At 41.8% G+C, this 19,461-nt stretch overlaps 1 non-coding gene across 1 annotated transcript; it reads left to right on the top strand.

The window, feature by feature from the left end:
- The first annotated feature begins 945 nt into the window (after window positions 1-945).
- LOC119053516 (U2 spliceosomal RNA) lies at window positions 946-1,136 on the top strand. Its single transcript, XR_005083318.2, has one exon. It is a non-coding gene; the product is annotated as a U2 spliceosomal RNA (small nuclear RNA).
- Window positions 1,137-19,461: the final 18,325 nt, after the last annotated feature.

Below are 19,461 nucleotides of genomic sequence, written 5' to 3'. Positions count from 1 at the left end.
ACAATCCAGGCCTTATTACTAGTTTTTAGGGAACTGGTTGTTAAGCATTTACCAGCCCACCACTGCCAGTGCCCAAAGACAAACAAGATCAGTCTTGATGCCCAGAAGTTTGTAATCCAGGGACAGACACACAGAAAGGGAGAGAGTTAAGTGTGCTCCGAGGCAGGATGGCGTGCATGGAGTAGAGCAATGGACAGCATCCACAAAGGGGTGGCTCGAATCCCATTCATTCACCTTCATAAGTGGGGCATAAGATCCGATTCTGATAAGAAAAGGTTCGTAGAGGAGACTCAGAATATCTGTTTTGCCTCCCAACTAATTTGGGGGATTCATATTAATTAATTACTCAGAAAGATCTTTATATAGGCACCAAGTTTCAGTGTGTGATCAATTCATACGCTTGCCTTAAGGTGAGGTGCTCAGCTTTTCCTTCTGCCAGACAGAGATCAATACTTACAGGTCAGACTCTTTAAATCTATCACAGCGCTTGGATGACCTCCAAAGGTGGGTGCTGGGAACCAGGTGCTCGGCGTGGTGAGTAATAATTTGGCCTGTTCATTACTGGAACTCAGTAATGTGTGTATTGATTTTTCTTCAAAAGATTTACCAATTCGAAGCAATAGATTCCAAAACCAAGATAAGATATTAATATTATTAAAAGGGTACTGGACTCATTTTTGTGATTATAAAGGCCAAGAAACTGTTAAAAATTTAAAAGATGGGTTGGGGGCTCTAAGCCAACCAAGCTTCTAGGGATGACATGGTCACTGGTCTCTGAGCCTTGGGGTCAGAGAGGATATTCTGTTCTTTTCCTCACCACAGTCTTCATGGGGTTGTCATGGTTGCTTTGTTAAAATTTAAACAGTTCTAGTCCAATTTAACCTATATCTGTTTGGAGCACTTCAGAAAAAAAGATCAGCCATTTTCAGCTTTTAAATTATAGCTACAGCTTCTCAGCCTTTTGACTAAGATCAAGTATAGTATCTGTTCTTATCAGTTTAAATTATAGCTACATACCTAGGTGTACAGTGGGTGGGGCAAAAGTAGGTTTATGGTTGTGAGTATGCAAAACAGTTTCTGTGTTATTATTTATTAATTATTGTAATATTTTCCACTGCAACAATGGTAAACCTACTTTTGCCCCACCCTGTATACATGAATGAATCAGAGAGTGAAGAAAAAGATATTAAAGGGACAAGTGAAGAATGGAATGGAATATAAGGAGAAAGGAAATGCAAGGAGGAAGGAGAGAGGGAGAGAACGAAAGAAAGAGGAGGGAGAGGAAGAGAGAGCAATAGAAGAAGGGGCTGAAATAGTGGAAGAAACTTGCAAGATGAGAGAAATTTCTGAGAGGAAAGGAGGAGGGAGAAGGAAAGAGGATGGAAGGAGACTTTGGGGGAAGGTGGAGGAAAAAGAGGAAGAGTGAGGAGCAGTGAACCCAGGTTTGGCAAGAACACTGGTCTGGATTTGAATCCCAGCTCTTCCACCTGCAGCAATGGCTATTCCAGTCCCAGCTTTGGTTTTCTATCTGTAAGATGGGCATAAGAAAAACCTACATTTCAGGGTTTTAAGGGAATTGGGTGAGCACAGACGTGTGAAGAGCAATCCCTGCATGCCCTCTCGGAAAATGTCATGCCAAGGTGTCTGGGGCAGGTGTGGTTTGTGATCTCTTTCGAAGAAGGATTTCTTCACCCAAGCATCCACCCACCTTAACAGACAGCGCCCAATGTGGGCACCAGGGCACTTCCACCGGCGAGTGAAGCAAGTGTTGCTGTGGTTCCACCCGTCAGTCGTCCGCGCACCGTGGAGGCGCAGGCGGCCACCAATGAACTTTCCACAAAGACAGTTTGCTTCACACGGATCTCAATCCATAACCTTTACGGGTCTCTGTAGAGTCATTAGGACCATTAGGCTGTGGACTCAGCACTGCTTTAGCTCTTAAGTTAATACAACCGAGACTTTTTTACTTTCCTATTGGGAAAGAACATGTGCAATTTTAGTGATTTCTTAGATCATTCCATAAGTAAATCAAATATTCTTTCAAGCCCAGTTATCAAAATTGTGTCCTTTGATACCACATCTTCCATCAAACTACAGTAATCCAGATCAACACATTTTAAACCTCTGCTAGCTCCTCACATTATCCCTACCAGATAGAGTAATTAAATTTGGACTTTTTTTACAAGTCGTACTCAATAAATCTGAATAAATTAACAACGCATTACTAAGACTGCTACATTAAATTTGCATAGTGCATTTAATGAATATGCAACTGCGAGTGAAAAGGTCTGCTACTGCGAACCTTCTACATTAGCATAACTACTTCCAGCATGTTTCTTAAATAATGCACTCATTTGCACATCACTGACTTGGCTAATTCTAACTTCAGTCAGGGTAGCCTTGTAATTAAGACTCTTGCTTTAATTTTTAATGAAGTTTATGTTACATCAATCCTGACAGTAATGAGGGGACATGGAAACAAAAAGGCTGCTAATAATTAAATTCACAAACCAGTTTGAGGGATAATAATTCCTGAGGAGGAATTACATGACTAATTATTAATTAAATATTCATACTATTGCACAGCCATCTCACTTAACGGCTCTTCTTGTTGGTAATAACATTGAGATGTGGGCGCCTTTTGCCAGCCATTCTGAGTTTAAGGTCTCTGGTTAATTTGAGTGCCCCATTAATCAATATGACACAAAAGATAAAATTGTTTTAATTGGCATCATTTTATTGTGTCTAAATATTACTACAGTTGGTTTAGTTTGTGGAGAATTAATCTAGTTTAGTCGGTCCCTGTTTTATGGAAACATAAATCTGGTTTATATCCATAAACATCTAATGGCAGGACGACTTGACCTTTTTTTTGTAGCATTACTGTTTACATATAATTACACCAACTCTTTAAAAGGTTATTTAATAGCTTTGCATTCATCACAGTAAAATGAAAAACACGCAATATTATTTAACTCCAGCCTGTTCTGAGTAGGTCTCTGAGACCCCCCTTTAGCCCCGCCGAAAAGTAAGCAGTATTAATGTGTGGGTTTTTAGGAAACGTATGAGAGCTTTCTTGAATGTGTACAAACAGATTTACATGTTTGGGTCTGGATCTTTGAACGTCTAATTCATAATCGAGATGGGGTCTGGTGAGGAAGAAAATATTTCCCATTATCAGAACCTCCCATTGCAGGAAAATGTGTGGGTGGAGGTTCGATGAGTCTCAAATTAGAAATGGCAAAAATTTCCCAACAAAATCCAGTAAACAAACATTACAAGGCCAGAGAAATTACCATGATGAAGCCTAATTGGCTGCAATATTTATTGCAGACACACTTTTTTCCCCTCTTTCTCTCCATTTCTAAGTGGTATTTAGGTATCTGCCTTTATAAAGAGAAAGTCCCCATCTGTGGGCAACTTTAGCAAGGGAAAGAAAAGATCTACCATATTTAAATGGATAACATTACTCATTAAATTAAAACAGGTCATGACATTTGTTTAAAGCTCTGATAAATTCAGAACAAGATACTTCATGGAAACTGTTATGCATATTATAAAATTAAATAGATACAGAAAAGGACTTTTTTTGTCCTGCAGGGCAGTTGGAAATTCTGGAACCAGGGCAAACATTTCATTTCATTTTTCTAATAACTCAACCTAGTGGATTCATCAAAGTGATCCAAGTTCATGACCATAAACCATGCAGGCTTTCCCTTCAGCTGCTCTTGTCACTTTACTACAAACTGACAGCTTTGCAGGGCATTATTACTGGGCCCGATGCGTATCAATCGTTCCCTTTTACCAAATCTTAAAAATCGTTTTAACCTTTCTTTTTTACCTACTCTCTTAAACTAACACCTGAAGGCAATTTGAAAAGACCACTCACTGTGAGTTTATCAGCCCAGGTCCACGTAAAAATGTCACAATAAGCCCTGGGTGCCTAGTTTTGTTTTTGATTCCTTCACTTGAGGAGATCCTTTTGTGTGAGAAACCCTACTTGAGTACAGGAAGTCCTGCAAAGTGGGTAAAGTGGAGACCACAGAAGTGACCAGCCTTGCAGGCAGAACTCTGGGTGGTGTTGGTTCTGAAGGAACTTGCAGAGCCCTGCCTCTTTCTCCTTTCATTGACGGGTGGGTGCATGCTGTACCTGTCCCTGGTGTAGTGGGTGGAGGAAGCCATCCAGCACCCCAGAGACCAGCTGACCAGAGGAACCCTACTATCTCCTTTTAGGGAAGCAGTAGGAGTGTCAAAAAAGGTAGGACTTGGAAGCCAAACGCTCCTCGGTTCTATTCTCCCTGGGCCTTAGTGAATAGCATTAATGACTTCATCCCTCTGAAACCTAGTGTCCTTTTCTGGGTGGGGATGCCTGTGCCTCCTTGGCAGGCCGTTGTGAGAACCAGTCATGCCTGCAACTGTTTAGCACTGCGCAGGGCTCACGAGAGACCAGAGCAAAAATGCCCAAGGATTGTTATCATTATCAGTTCTCCCTAGGAGGATTGTCAGAAATTTGATGATTGGAGAGTCACTCCTTGGGGAGGAACACCCCTGCCTCAAGGCTTCTTAAAAATGCAAATTGTATACACTGAAACAGATAGCAGATAAAGTCTCCTTTAGTCACCAAAGCTTTTGTCAGTTAACGTACCTGCTCCCCTTTCTCTCTCTGTAACTGGAGCCAACAAGACAATACCAGACAGGAGAGTGAGAGAAGAGTGTGGAGTAAAACAAACAAGCAAACAGAATAAAAACAAAGACGCTGAAATAGAGAACAAGTGGGCAGCGACCAGAGGGGAGAGGGAAGGGAACTTAAGGGGAAAAGGGGGGAGGGGTTTTGAGGAACAAGTATGAAAGACACAGAGATGAGGACTGGGGGGGGGGGGGAGAATGGGAGGGAGGGGGGAGACCGGGCGGGGGGGGGGGGGGGGGGGGGTGGGATGGGAGAAATAGATTAAAAAAAAATGTACTTGAAAAGTAACTAAATAAAATTTAATATTAAAAAAAAAAAGAGTGTGGAGCAGAGGGAGCAAAGAGGGAGAGAAAGGAAACATGGATGGAACTTGTGAGGCAAAACTGTAAGTCAGGGCAGTTTAATCACCAGGTACAACATAAGGAACTTCATGGAAAAAAACCCTGTGGATGTGGATTTCAAAGTTCTTGGGCGTTAGTCCTGCAAAATGCTAAGTATTTTTTTCTATGAGTTTACCTTTCAAAATGATCACTGTTAGGGTCATGATGGTCTATATACCAATCTTTCTAGAGCAGCTTAATTTCAGCTACTCTGTCTCATACCTATCAAGGCTTGGCAGTTGGGGGAAGAGGTAGTCTCTCGGTCATAAATTGTCCCCACTCAAATGTTCTTTTTGTGATGAACTTCAGAAAGAAAGAGTAGATTGTCCCAGTAAAAATTTCATTACCAGATCTTTGTCTTAAATATCACCTACCAAAAGGATAAAGCTTTTTCTTCCACCTGTCTTCACACTCCATGACACATTGTCCAAGAAAGCACCATGCAGACCCTTGCCTGTAGCTTAGGCCAGGTTGGAGTCACTTGAGGAAAATTCCTAGTGTCTGGCTCTCTCTGGCTCTTTCAGTGAAACCTCGGATTTTGAGTTGTGAGATTTGCATAGCCTGTCTAACCTCTCTAAGCCTCACCATGAACTCCGAGGATGATATTGAAGATCAGGTGACATGTGTATGAAAAGGCTCACATGCACAGTCATTGTACATAGGCTCCCTCTTCCCTATCCCAGAATCAAGCCAAAAATCTCCTTTTAGGGACTAAGAATTTATTGCCAGACAAGGGATTACATGTGGATTTCAAAGTTCTGAATCCGGCCGGCCCTGGATGGTGTGGCTCTGTGGATTGAGCACCAGCCTGTGAACTGAAGGGTTGCTGTTCCCTTCCTGGTCAGGGCACAGGCCTGGGTTGCAGGCCAAGTCCCCAGGTCTGGGCATGCAAGAGATAACTGATAATGTTTCTCTCACACATCGCTGTTTCTCTTTCTCTTTCTCCCTCCCTTCTCCCCTCTCTAAAAATAAATAAATAAAATAAAATCTTTGAAAGTTCTGGATCTGGTTCTATAACATGACATTTACCATGGTTTCTTCCTCCCGCACCCTGACCAATCATCCCAGATTTTTGAAGACAATCCTTATTTCAACTCTGTGGTCCAAGAGTCTGTCTAACCTGTTACAAGGGTTAAATGAGTTAGTATTTGTAAAACAACAGTGTCTGATACATACATAGCAGGGGTAAATAAAAACTTAAAGACCATGTTATAACAGTTAAGAGTCTAACCCCTGCAAACCTATCCTCTCCCATTTCGTACCCCTCCTTCCTCTGCCCATCATATGCCATTATCACTAAATGGCAACTGCACATGCAACTTCTTACTGCCGTGCCTTTGCAAAATGATGTTTCCTTTGTCTTGAATGACTTTCATTTTATACTGGACCACCTGTGGAGCTCTTATGCATCCTTAAACCCCAACTAAACAACTATTTCTGCCAACTCTTTCCTCATACCTCCCTCTGTCTCATCAGTTTTTTCTCTGTGCCCCCACTATAATATACTCGCATTTCTATCATCCTTTGCACCCCATGCTACAGCTCGTCTACTCACACTTACTGTGATTGACCTTCACACCCCAGCTCCTGGTACACTGCAGGCAATATTGGCACTCCTCAGGTATTTACTGAATAAATTGAATTCGTGTGACAAATAACAATTCCATGATTTTATTTATAAACCTGAAGAGCAGAGTTTCAATATACATTTCATAGCAATGCAGTGTTTAATAAACAAACCTTTTTTTCCTTCTTTTTCAAGAAGATGATGGCAACGAGGTGAGAATAGAGAAGGGAAGGTGGAGTGAAGATAGAAAGAGTCAGGGAAGAAAGTGACGTGTGAATTACAAATGGCAATTTCCTATGTGTTATGATCAACACAGAATTATTCCTTGGTATTATCAATGGTTATTCAGTAACAAATCCAAAATTTCTGCCCGAATTTTAATTAAAAGAGCCACTAAGTGCCCAAAGTCAGTCGGCACATATGTACAGTTTTTTTCACAGTTATAAAAATTGTCTGACATGTTGAGAATCACCTGAACCAAACCTCATTTGCGGGCAGAAATATTGACATATTTCCCCCTTAATCTAAGAACCAGAGGCTGCTTGGTATAAAAGCAAACAAGTGGGAACATTCATAAGTCAAAAGGCACAGCTACCTACAAAGCATGAATAGGCAGCTTATGTCCAAAGTAACTTACCAACCACCACCGTCTCCTGAGCACCCACAGTACAGCCAACACAGGAACTATGGAGCCAGCAACTGCCCCTCTTCATGAAGAGATGTGAGTGCAGAGAGGATATGTGGAGTCAGTCAGGAGTGCTGCTGGAAGTTCAGAAGGAAGAGGGAAAATCAACGTGGGCTAGCGTGCTCCTTTTCACCCTTTTCCCCCTAAACACTGACTGGCTTCCTTGGCTATGTTCTGGGCCTTCTCTTCTGCTGGGGGTGGTTGTTTATAGCGGTTAAGAGCTCAGGCTCCAGTCACCTTCATTGGTTCAAATCCCAGCTTTTCCCCTGATGGCCAGGGATGATCACTTTGTTTCAGTGACTACTGTCTAGAAGAGTAATATGTTTAGTATAGCATCATTTCAAATGAGAGTATCATTCCTATTCCTTTGAATATGAGAATAGAGAAAAGGTGGTAGAACACAAATCATATGTTAACACTGATTATCTAGGTGAGGGTGGAAATTAAGAAGATTGTTAATATTTTCTTTATTCACCTTAATATTGTAAAAAATCTAATAAAATAAAAAGAACAAGAGATTGATAAGTTGATGCCTCTTTCTTAGATTTTTGAGAAGGAAAAATAAGAGTACTAGTCTAGTAAAATGAGGCTAGAGCGTAATTAGTATCAAGGATTTTCTACAGTAAGTATGTATCACTTCAATAACGAGAAACAAAATAAAATTAAAAAAGAAGGAAAATTTTCTCTACTGCCAAATGGTGCTATTCTCTGGGCTGGTACTTATTTTTAAATCCTTACAGATTATAATAGTTACACTCTTTCATTAAAGGAAATCTGTAAAATCCACAACCATGTAAGAGAAGGAAATTCACCCATGTTGATTTCACCCACAGGCAATCACTGTTGGTATTGGAATGTGTTTCCTTCCTGACTTTTTTCATCCATGGTTTTGATGATAATACTGTGAAGGTCTGTTGTGACTGTTGACTCCTGTTTTTTGGCCTGCTGTCCTTTCCAGATACCCCCAGTCCTTTTGGGGAATGGTAAGAACAATGAGAGCAATCCACCCAAAAGGCCATGACAATTGCTACAATCCCACCAGCTCTTTTTTTCTCCAAGAGAGAAGAGAGAGAGAAAAGGAGAGAAACATTGATTGGTTGCCCTTTGTATGCACCCTGACTGGGAACCAAAGCTGCAACCTGGGTATGTGTACTGACCGGGAATTGAACCTGTGACCTTTTGGTTTATGGGAAGACGTCTAACCAGCTGAGCCACACAATGGCCAGGGCAACCTCACCCACTTTTGCAGGAGGGGCTTAGAAGGTGTTTTCCAGGTGACAATTCCACTGGTATGCTCAGGTGAGATGGTGTGGCAGGGAAAGTATTTGATTCTTTGCCATGAAACCAGGGGAGAAATAGAAGACCTGCCATCTCCTGGCATGAGTGCACACTCTCCTTTTCACAGTTATAAATGGTCTATCATGATATTGAACACTGTTCTCACGTTCCTCCTGGGACCTTCTCCCAAGACGTCATTACCTCTTATGACTATTCACCAAATTTACACGTGGAATTTCTCATCGCAATGGAGATGTCCCATTGTCAAAGCCACTGTGTGTAAGGAGTGCTCAGTGCAGCCTACATGGACTCCGTAACCCCACCTAGGCACACTCCCACTCTGTTCTTGGCCTCCTTATTCCCGCAGTCAAAAAAGTACAAACTATTCCAACTTTCTTTACCTCTCCTTGATTTAATTCACTGTATATCTACTAACCTTTTCCTCCTACAGTACAATAGGTTCCTACTCAGACTCTTCCTTCAGGCCAGTGCTGTCCACACAATGCTGTCCTCCTCCCTCTCCTCACAATAACAGAAGTGTTGTTTATTTTACTTCATAGTCTTGGTACCACCGTTCATAATGGCCTTATGATGCTGGATAGACTATGTCATAACTTACTTAAACATCCTTTCCTTGGTTGAACACATGGGTTTTTCCTATTCTTCACTACTGAAAATGGTACTGTAATAAACACCTTGGAGTGTGAAACCTTTTTAAACTTCTAATACTTTTCCCTTAGAATAGAGTCCATGTAGTGATTTTGACATTTTATCTTCATGGGAAAAAAAATTATCCTCCATTAAAAGTCAAGCATTCCTCACACATATTCATGAACATGTTAGACTCTTTTGTGAGGGGTAACAGAAATGATTTCCTTTCAGTTATAGGACATTTTCTCCACTTTTCTCTTCTCTGTCCTTCTTACCTTACTTGCTCCCCAGAATCTACTTGGAAATGAAAACAAAAAACACTGAAAAATAAACTTTGGGTAGGGCGTGGTCAGTGCTGCCGCTTTGAGCAATAACATTAGGGGCAAATTACTTTACATCTTTACCAAATCCCTCCCTTGTCTCCAAGATCCCGTCCAGTGTTAAAGGTCTTGAATCCTTAAACCTGTGTGTGTTTGTGCTGCTATGACACAGCCCTCCCTCGGGCATACACCTCCCTGTGATCATAATTAGCAACAGAATGTTCAATGTGTTATAACTAAATAATTAATTAAATGGCAAACTCTACTCTCAAGAGAAGCATTTGGACAAATGCTTTGTCATACACAGGCTCCTATAGTTCTTTTACTTGGTGAGATAAAGTTGCAAAGGGTTTTCTGTGAAGTTGATCATGCTTACTTTCACAAGGATGGCAACAGTGTTTTCCATTGCCGTCATTATTATTTACAAATATAATTCTATATCCTACAAAGTTTAGGGTTAAATTCTCAGAGTGAATGGTCCTGCCTTTGGTGGTGTTAGTTTTTTAGGGTCAGAGACATCACATTCTTTGCCCATTTTGCAAGTGATGACAATAATAGTAGTTTCTAATTGCCTAGTATTTTATCATTTGAAAAGCACTTCTATATGTTATACTATTTATTCTTCCATACAAGTCCATGAGTTAACTAGTATGTGTGCCTATCCTTCTGGAGGAGGAAACTGAGACTCCAGATCTATTTACCTACCCGAGACATGACAGCCAGAAATCCTAGACTTGGATCCAATGAGTAGAGATTCAGTGTTCCTTTTTCTTTTCTTAAAAAAAAAACATTTATTTATTTTTTAGAGATAAGAGAAGGGAAGGAGAAAGACAGGAAGATAAACATTGATGTAAGGGAGAAACTTCTATTGGTTGCCTCTTGTGTAAGTGCCCCAACCAACCAGGACCAAACCTATAACATAGGTAAGTGCCCTGACTGGGAATCAAGCCAGAGACCCCTTACTTTGCAGGATAACACCTAACCAACTGAGCCACACTGGTCAGTGGTCCAGTGTTGTTTTTTTTTTTTGGTGACACAGACCTATCTGGAAAGCAACCAAATATACTAAGTGAACTGGATAAAGTGATGTTTATAAACCTCAGAAATCTCACAAAATGATATTCTAATACGGAGAAACTTATGGTTCTGGCCAACATCACCAGAAAACACTCTTTCTTTACTCTGTTAAAAGCCAAACTATATTAAGGAATACAAGCATAATTCACCTAATTTAACGTAAAATTACCTATTGAGAATTCACTGTGCTACTATGTGTTAAACACGTTAAGTGAAATATTATCTCAACTAATCTTTATAAAACAGGTCTTTGATAAAGAAAACAATACTATTCCTATTTTACAGGTATGCAAACAGATTTGAAGAGGTTAGTAATTTGCCTGAATCATAGAACAAGAGGTTGTAGAAACAGGGTTTAAACCTGGGTCTGTTTAATTTGATAGCTGGAGTTTGCACACATGTCTCCACATTGCCTCCCCAGTCTCTCATGACTCAGAGTCAGATCTCAGGATCAAATGGCAAAATAGAATATTCTCTGATTAGGGTTGTAGATGGGTTGGGAAAGGGTAGTAGACAACACACCGCTCTTATTATACAGCTGAGTCCTTGCTCACTATTACCACCTAGGTTCCTTCAACACCTGGAGGCTGGACTCTCCAGGGCAAGTCAATTTGCTACTTTGACCAACCGTGACAATTAAAAATGTCTCACTATTCTCATCTTCCAATCAAGAAGGAGGCGTGGGTAAACATGGCTCACCTTTTGGCACAACCATAACAAAAATTACAACTAAAATACAAAACAACTATCTCCTAGAATCATCAGAAAATTGAGCTGTATGTAAGTCTGACAACCAAGGAATTAGAGAAGTCACATTCATCCAGATGGGTAGGAGGGGAGGCAATATGGAGACACAGAATGGACAGTCCCACACTATGTGTGGTGGATAAAAATCAGGAGAGAAACCTCAGGAGTGAGGGATCCCAGCCTCACACCAGACCACCTAGTCCAGAGTTCTGGTACCAGAAAGAGTCCCCATAACTTCTGTTTGTAAAAAGCACTGGGGGTTGGGGTAGTGGAAGAAACTGTGGATTCTCAGGTGCTTCCTCTTAAAGGGCCCAGAACAGACTTAAGACTTATTCAGACTCACTCCCTCAGGGCTCTAGCTCCAGGGCAGCAGCCAGAGGAGCACCACTGGCACATAGGGAGAAACCAAAATGTCTGGTATCAGAGTGAGTGGGAGGGGACCGCTTCCTCCTGGAGAAAACCCCAGAGGCCAGGCAGTGGCCATTGTCCCTTTTCTGAGCCCTCCCTCACACAGAGCCACAGGGCAGCAATGCCATATTGGAGTCTCCATCAACCTGGTTCATATAGGTTGCCTCACCCTGGAGATTACCTAAGGCTCTGCCCACCCAGCTTATGGGTGCACTTTTCTATAATAGGCCACAATACTAAGTTGGGAAGTCAAAGCAGCTCTAAGTAAAATGTAGAAACAAACACAGGGAGGCTACCAAAATGAAAAGACAAAGAAATATGGCCCAAATGAAAGAACAGAACAAAACTCCAGAAAAAGAGGTAAACAAAATGGAGATAAGCAATCTATCAGATTCAGAGTTCAAACCACAGGTTATTAGGATGCTCAGGGAACTCACTGAATATTTCAACAGCATAAAAAGACCCAGGCAGAAATGAAGGTTGCACTAAGTGAAATTAAAAAAAAATTACAGGGAATCAACAATGCAGTGGATGAAGCTGAGAATCAAATCAATGATTTGGAACATAAGGAAGAGAAAAACATTCATTCAGAAGAGCAAAAAGAAAAAAAGAATTCAATAAATGAGGATGAGCGAAGGAGCCTCTGGGTCAACTTCAAGTGTACCACCATTCACATCATAGGGATGCCAGAAGGAGAAGGGGAGGAGCAAGAAATTGAAAACTTGATTGAAAAAAATAATGAAAGAAAACTTCCCTAATTGGGTGGAGGCAATAGACATACAAGTCCAGGATGGACATATACATAGAGACCACACCCAGACATATCATAATAAAATTGCCATAGGTTACAGATAAAGAGAGACTCTTAAAAGCAGAAAGAGAAAAGCAGACAGTTATCTACGAAGTAGTTCCCATAAGACTGTTAGCTGATTTCTCAAAAGAAACTTTGCAGGTTACAAGGGACTGGCAAGAAGTATTCAAAGCGATGAAAAGCAAGAACCTACAACCTAAATTACTTAATCCAGCAAAGCTATCATTCAGAATTGAAAAGCAGGTAAAGTGCTTTCCAGAGAAGGTAAATCTACAGGAGTTCCTCATCACCAAACCATTATTATATGAAATGTTAAAGGGACTTAATTTAGAAAAATAAAAGATCAAAACCATGAACGTTAAAATGGCAATAAATTCAGAGCTACCAACAATTCAATCTAAAATACAAACTGAGCAAACAAGAACAGAAATAGCCCTGGCTGGTGTGACTCTGTGGATTGAGCATGGGCCTGTGAACCAAAGGGTTGCTGGTTCGACTCCCAGTCAGGGCACATGCCTGGGTAGTGGGCCAAGTCCCCAGTTTGTGGTGTGTGAGAGGCAACCACAGATTGATGTTTGTCTCCCTCTCTTTCTCCTTCCCTTTCCCTCTCTCTAAAAAATAAATAAATAAAATATTTTTTAAAAAGAACAGGAAGAGAATCATAGATATGGAGCTCATTTGGATGGTTACCAGCTGGGAGGGGGAAGGGGAGACTGGAGGAAACCTGTGCTGGGATTAAGAAGCACAAACTGGTGGGTTCAGAATAGACAGGGAAATGGTAAGAACAATATAGGAAATAGAGTAGCCAAAGAACTTGTATGCATGACCCATGAACATGAACTGAGGGGGCAATTGTCAGAGCGAATGGGGTGTACCAGGTGCAGGGGGGCAAAGGGGGAACATTGGGACAACTGTAATAGCATAATCAATGATATATATGATCATTAATATCTATAAATACAAAGCCTCCCTTACATTGGGCTGCACCTCAGCTGCTGTTGGTTCTACCTCCTGATCCTGGTTTTTTAACTTTTAGCTTTAAGGCTCCATAGAAAAGCCTAACATTTCAGGTAACATGCCATATAGAGATAAGTATAGTGTGTCCTTTGAGTCTGCTTTTCTTGAGAATAAAGAAATACAGTGTCTTTAGCTATCTCTCCAATGACATGATTTTAACATCACTGCCCTGGTGAACATACTTGTCTTATTTATTGTTTGTTTGTTTTCTCAGCACAAGCTTTATTTTTTAAAATTATTTTATTGTTGTTCAACTACAGTTGTCTGCATTTTTCACCCTGCCACATAAGCTATATTATTATTATTATTAAGATGAAATCCACGAAACATAAAATTTACCACTGCAACCCATTGGAAGTGTGTAATTCCGTGGTTTCAGTACATTCGGTGTTGAGCTACCACAGCCACTGGCGAATCCAGAATACTTTCATCGTGCCAGAGAGAAGCCCTGCCCCTGTTAGCAGTCACTCATCTCTCCTTCTGTTCTCTGGCTACTACCCCGACCTATCTTCTATGACCTGGATTTGCCTAGCGTGGATGTTTTACATAAATGGAGTTACAGTACATGTAGCCTTTTGCGTCTGGCGTCTTTCATGTAGCATAATGTTTTCTGGGTTTATCCACATCCTAGCATGTGTCAGTATTTCATGCCTTTTACAGGGTGGGGCAAAAGGAGGGTTACCGTTGTGAGCACTCAAAACACAGAGTCTATTCGTGTATTCCTGTTTATTAAGTCTAATATTATTTCCCATATGAACAACTGTAGACGTACTTTTGGCATAGCCTGTGTAGATGAAAATGTTCCATTGTGCAGATACGCCAAATTTTGTTTATCCAAACCTCAGTTAATGTACATTTATGTTGCTTCCACTATTTGGCTGTTATGAATAATGCGGCTATGAACATTTGTATACACGTATTTGTGTGAACATATGTTTTCCATTCTCTTGGATATGTACTTTGTTTTAAACTGAACATAGTTTTATAGACATGATCGGCCTAGAGAAGAACAGGACCACTTCTTCCCTTCGTCTAAGCTACCCCCTAGCTTTCCTGCCCCCCGCACTGTTAGGTTATATTGACTTTACAGTCTATAAAAACCCCTGATATTCATGTCACACAAGGTGCTAATGAGTTATGTGCCCCCAAAGGCTGGGCTTATACAAATCTCTTTTTCAGATTGTGTGCAAACCTAACCCCTTAATTTTCCCTACGTCACTTTACCTTGTGTTGAAGTACACTTGGGCCCCAAATTCTAAGCTGTTAAAGAGTCTAAGATAGTTTCGTTCAGGTCATTGTAGAGAAATCTATGTCAACCTTTGTAATAGCCACATTGTGGTCTCTAGAACTAATGAGTCACAACTTGTCAAGCACTGCCTTCTGGACAGACAAACATGTGCCGCTGTTTCTGATTTGTTTGGGCATTGTGAGCAGTGCTACAAAAAATGTACGTCTGCACATACCCTTACCTACTCGTATTTTATTTTGGAAAAAAAAACAGTCTTAAAAGAAGCAGTGCCAGGTAGACGGCCTGCCGTTGTCATCCTAATAGATATGACCTAATTATTTTACCAAAAAGTTGTAACAGTTCCCAGTTATGCTGGCAATGTAGGGGGTAGTGGGAAGAGCTAGAAGTAGATTTTTTAAAAATAGGAGAGTAAAATGAAGTTCGGAGTAAAACAAGTCTTTGAATTTTTATATATGGCACATATATTGCTTTGATAAGCAGGAAAGGGGGTTTTCAAAAGTGAAACATTCTCTCTTAAAGCTTTTTGATGATAAGCCTGACTAAATAATTGTCTTCTCCACTCCCCTGAAGTATTTACTATTTGCAACACTATTCACTCCACTCCTGAGGCAATTAATCACAGAGGACCGGACCGCCAACCCTCCCTTGTTATTACCAGCTGTTGTTACTCAGGGCTTTCACTTCCAGCCACATCTCAAAGACCGAGGAGCTCTGGCTTGGAGTCCCACTCCCCAGGGCTCAGATTCCAGTCATCCACCCACTCAGCAAGTGTGTGGCTTTGAGGCACTACTTAGAAGTTCTGAGTTTCAGTTTCTTCATCTGTAAAATGGGTATAATGTTGCTTTACTTGCAAGTTTTCGGAATTACTAATATAATATATTATGTAACAATATACATTCTGCAAAGCCCCTGGAAGAGTGCTTAGCACATACTACTACTGGTTAGCTAATAATTTGTATTATATACTATTACCACAGATAGTCGTAACTATCATTGATTGAATGCTTATGTGCCAGGTATTCTGGAAAGAATCTTGCATGAATTATCTTTTTAAAAAATAATTTAATTAATTTATTTTTAGACAGAAGGGAAGGGAGGGAGAAAGAGAGGAAAACATCCATGTGTGGTTGTCTCTCACACACTCCCACCAGGGATCTGACTGCAACCCAGGCATGTGTCCCAACTGGGAATTGAACCAGTGAGCAGTTGGTTTGCATGTCAGCACTCAATCCACTGATCCACACAAGCCAGGGCTACATGTATTATCTTAAAACTGTAAGTCGTACATTATCCATTCAAATGATAATTTCTGATTAAGATAGGTACTACTATGGCCTTTATTTTATAGATGAGAAAATGAGAATCAGAGAGGTAAAGTAACTTGTCTAAGGTCACATAGCTAGTAAGTGTCAGAATAGGAACTGGAACCTAGGTCTCACTATAAAGCCTTCACTCAATGAATGGCAATTATCATAGGCACTACTATTGCCTTAATTTACACAGCTTCAGCCTGGAGACTTAATAGAACCTCAGGGGGCTATTGGAAGAATGGGTGGGTGAAGGGGCTAGTCCCATTTTAGGCTGTAGTCAGCACCCATACCCCAGGGGGCTAGAGCAGCCTAGGTAGGCATCAGACCGCTCCAGAGTCTAGCCACAGGGTGGAGAGGGCAGGTGTCAGAGCCTGCGGCCAGTGATCATGCCTGAAATACCAGGAGCTGGCAGTGTGGGTATGCCGGGAGATGTCTGGCTGACCAGAAGGGAACCCACACCACTAGTGGGGATGGGGGAGGGCCTCAGTGAGGTGGCTCATTCTCAGGTAAGAGGAGTTTGGGAAGGCTTGTGCTTGTGGTGGGACTTCAGGTCCTCTGGGCTTCACGTTCAAATCAGGAGCAGGATGAAACTCAGTGGGGAAGGTGGGGTCACAGTGGGCCTGAGGGTGCAAAGTTGGTGAGGACCACCATGGAACCCTGAGGACTCACCCAACAGATTCACAGCCTGAGGACCCCCAACATCTTGCAGAGGCACTTGGTGTCACTTAGCCACTAGCCCTCAGGTCTCTGTGCCTGTTGTGAAGGTAAATCTGGGGTGGAAGGAACCTGTGTTCATTTGGTGGCTTCAGAGTCGACATCAACCTTAGCCATGATTAGCTCCAGAGAATACACGGACATCTCAGACTTTGGTTTTCTTACCCCGCGTCTTCTGTTCTGGCAGAAGTTTTTGCCTTTTTCCTAAAACCTTGTTCTAGCTCTTGATTCAATAGAATAAAGTTAAAAACCAAGCAACATGTCATGTATCCCAGATGGACAGTGAGGATGAGTCTCTTGGGTCAAGTTTCTCAATAGCTGTTCTGCCTGTGATCTCTGCACCAATTCCAGTACCTTCCTGACCCTACTTTCTCACTCACTTTCCTCTTAGGGTTCAGAGAACGGCAGCATGTGAACCCCAGCGTGTGTCTGTCTGCAAAGCATTCACTTACAGAGCTCTTCCAACCATTATCCAAAAATATGTCCGTGTGTTTGGCTGGAGAATATTTTTCAGACTGAAATGTACACTCAACAGGAAGTATCACAGGAAGCCTGTTGGAACCTCCAGTGCAGGAGCTCAGAAATTCTCATAAGCACTAGACCGCACTCAGGTAACAGTGCTCCTTTGAATCCTCCACTGAAGGATTCGGGGAGAATAATTAGAACAATAGAGATAATAACTTCCAAAATTAAACCAATTCCAACTTTCTTCAAAGGTTTTCATTAAATGCTGGGGAAACAGCACCAGGTTAGGTGGCAGAAGACATGTATCCTTTCCTGGATACTTGCTAGCTCGGGGCAATTTGGTGGATCTTTCTGTTCCTCTGTTTCTTTATTGGACAAATGGCATGTCTGAAACCTCCTGGCATCATTGGGCAGATCAAATGTGATGATATCCTTAAAAGCCACAAAACTGTTGTCTGCCTTACAACCGAGAACACTCTCTACCCTTTGACAGAGTTGTGTTTTGATTAGCTTTCAAGATACGACATTTGTCACCACTTTTGAATGGGCCATTTGGTAGAGGAAGACTCCAAACTAGGACCCTTGTGTGGCTCTACCGATCCTGTTCCTGGAAAGCCACTCTTCTCTCTGCATCTCCATTTTCTCACCTGAGAGCCCTCCTCTCTCTCGATCTGTGATTCGGGGTTTAGCTTTCACACCAGTGGCACCCCTTAGTGAGCTGTCGGAACCAGTGATGATACAGCAGCATGTCTTTCACTGTATTAGCAGATTAGATACCTAGCTGGTCAGTAGGTCTGACTCAGATACTTTTCCTTTTGCTCTGCTCTATGCTTTCCAAGGTGTGATCTCACTGAAATCTCATAAGGACCTTGTGAGTTGGGTTAGGCAGCTATGACTGTCTGGCTTCATTTGATAGATAATGAAAATGAAGCCCTGGGGAGCGTTCAGAGGTTTATACAAATCTTCCAGGTAGTTAGACAAGTTCTCTGAACTCTGGAAGGTTGTGACCATGCCAGGAATCAGTGGAGCCAGAGATCCACTTCTCGCCACTCCCCAGCACCCTCCTTTGTCAGAGCCACCGCCACCTCCTGCCTGGGGTGTCGCAATAGCTTCAGAACCAGTCTCACTACTACTCACACCCTTGCCCCACAAACGGTGGCTTCTCAATCAGAAGCCACTGTGATGCTCAAAAAATGTAAGTCAGATTATGTTTCCTTTTGGTTAAGACCCCCTCCAAGGGCTCTGACCCACACTCAGTGTCAGTCCTTACACTGCTGGCCCCATATCTGATCTCCCTACCTTCTACGCACGCTGCCTGATATTCCCTGCTCCAAACCCAGTAAGTAGTCTTCTTACTGGTCCTTGCACGTGTTAGGCACCCTCAGGACCTCTGCACTGCAGTTCTTTTGGTCTGAAACGGCTTCCTGCAAATATCCGTCTGCCCTGTCACTCCCCCGCTTCCTTCAAGCTTCTGCTCAAATCATCACGGACTTAGACAAGTCTTCTCCTGACCACTTGTGTGAAGTCCTGATAACCTTCACCTTCTGACTTTCCCCCACCCCACAGCACTTAATAACCTGCCAACATACATTGTTGACTTTTTAAAAGCTTACTCTTCACTGTCTATTTCCTCTTCTAGAACATATGTTTCCCAAGGGCAGGGGTGTTTGGTGATACGTTGCAAGTGCTTAGAAGTGTTGGGCACACAGTAAGTGTAGGATAAATACTTGTTAAATGAATGGATGAACCAAAACAGGGCACAGAAATATGGCCCGAAAAATATCCAAGAACAAATCATAAAAATTATCCACTTGCAAAGCTAAACAAAGGAACCAGCTATGAGAAAAGAGGGGGGGTTAGCAGAGCTGCAGGGTGGGGTTTATTTACTCCCCAAAGGTGGTGCAGGCTTTATCCACAGGGGGATCCTTTCCTAACCAGAATCACAGGGTTCTTAGGAGGATTCCATGAGATCACACCACGGAAAGCATAGAGCAGGAAGGAAAACACCTATGAGTCGGACCCACCAGCAAAGTATCTAATCTGCTGACACAGAGAAAGAAATACTACTGTCTCGTCATTGGTTTAGACAGTTCCT

This window comes from Artibeus jamaicensis, unplaced genomic scaffold (genome assembly GCF_021234435.1).
Source record: "Artibeus jamaicensis isolate MK-2021 breed Jamaican fruit bat unplaced genomic scaffold, CSHL_Jam_final contig_548, whole genome shotgun sequence".
Classification (NCBI taxonomy): domain Eukaryota; kingdom Metazoa; phylum Chordata; class Mammalia; order Chiroptera; family Phyllostomidae; genus Artibeus; species Artibeus jamaicensis.
The sequence above is the reverse complement of the archived record's forward strand: the minus strand, read 5'-3'. Positions and strand labels throughout refer to the sequence as shown.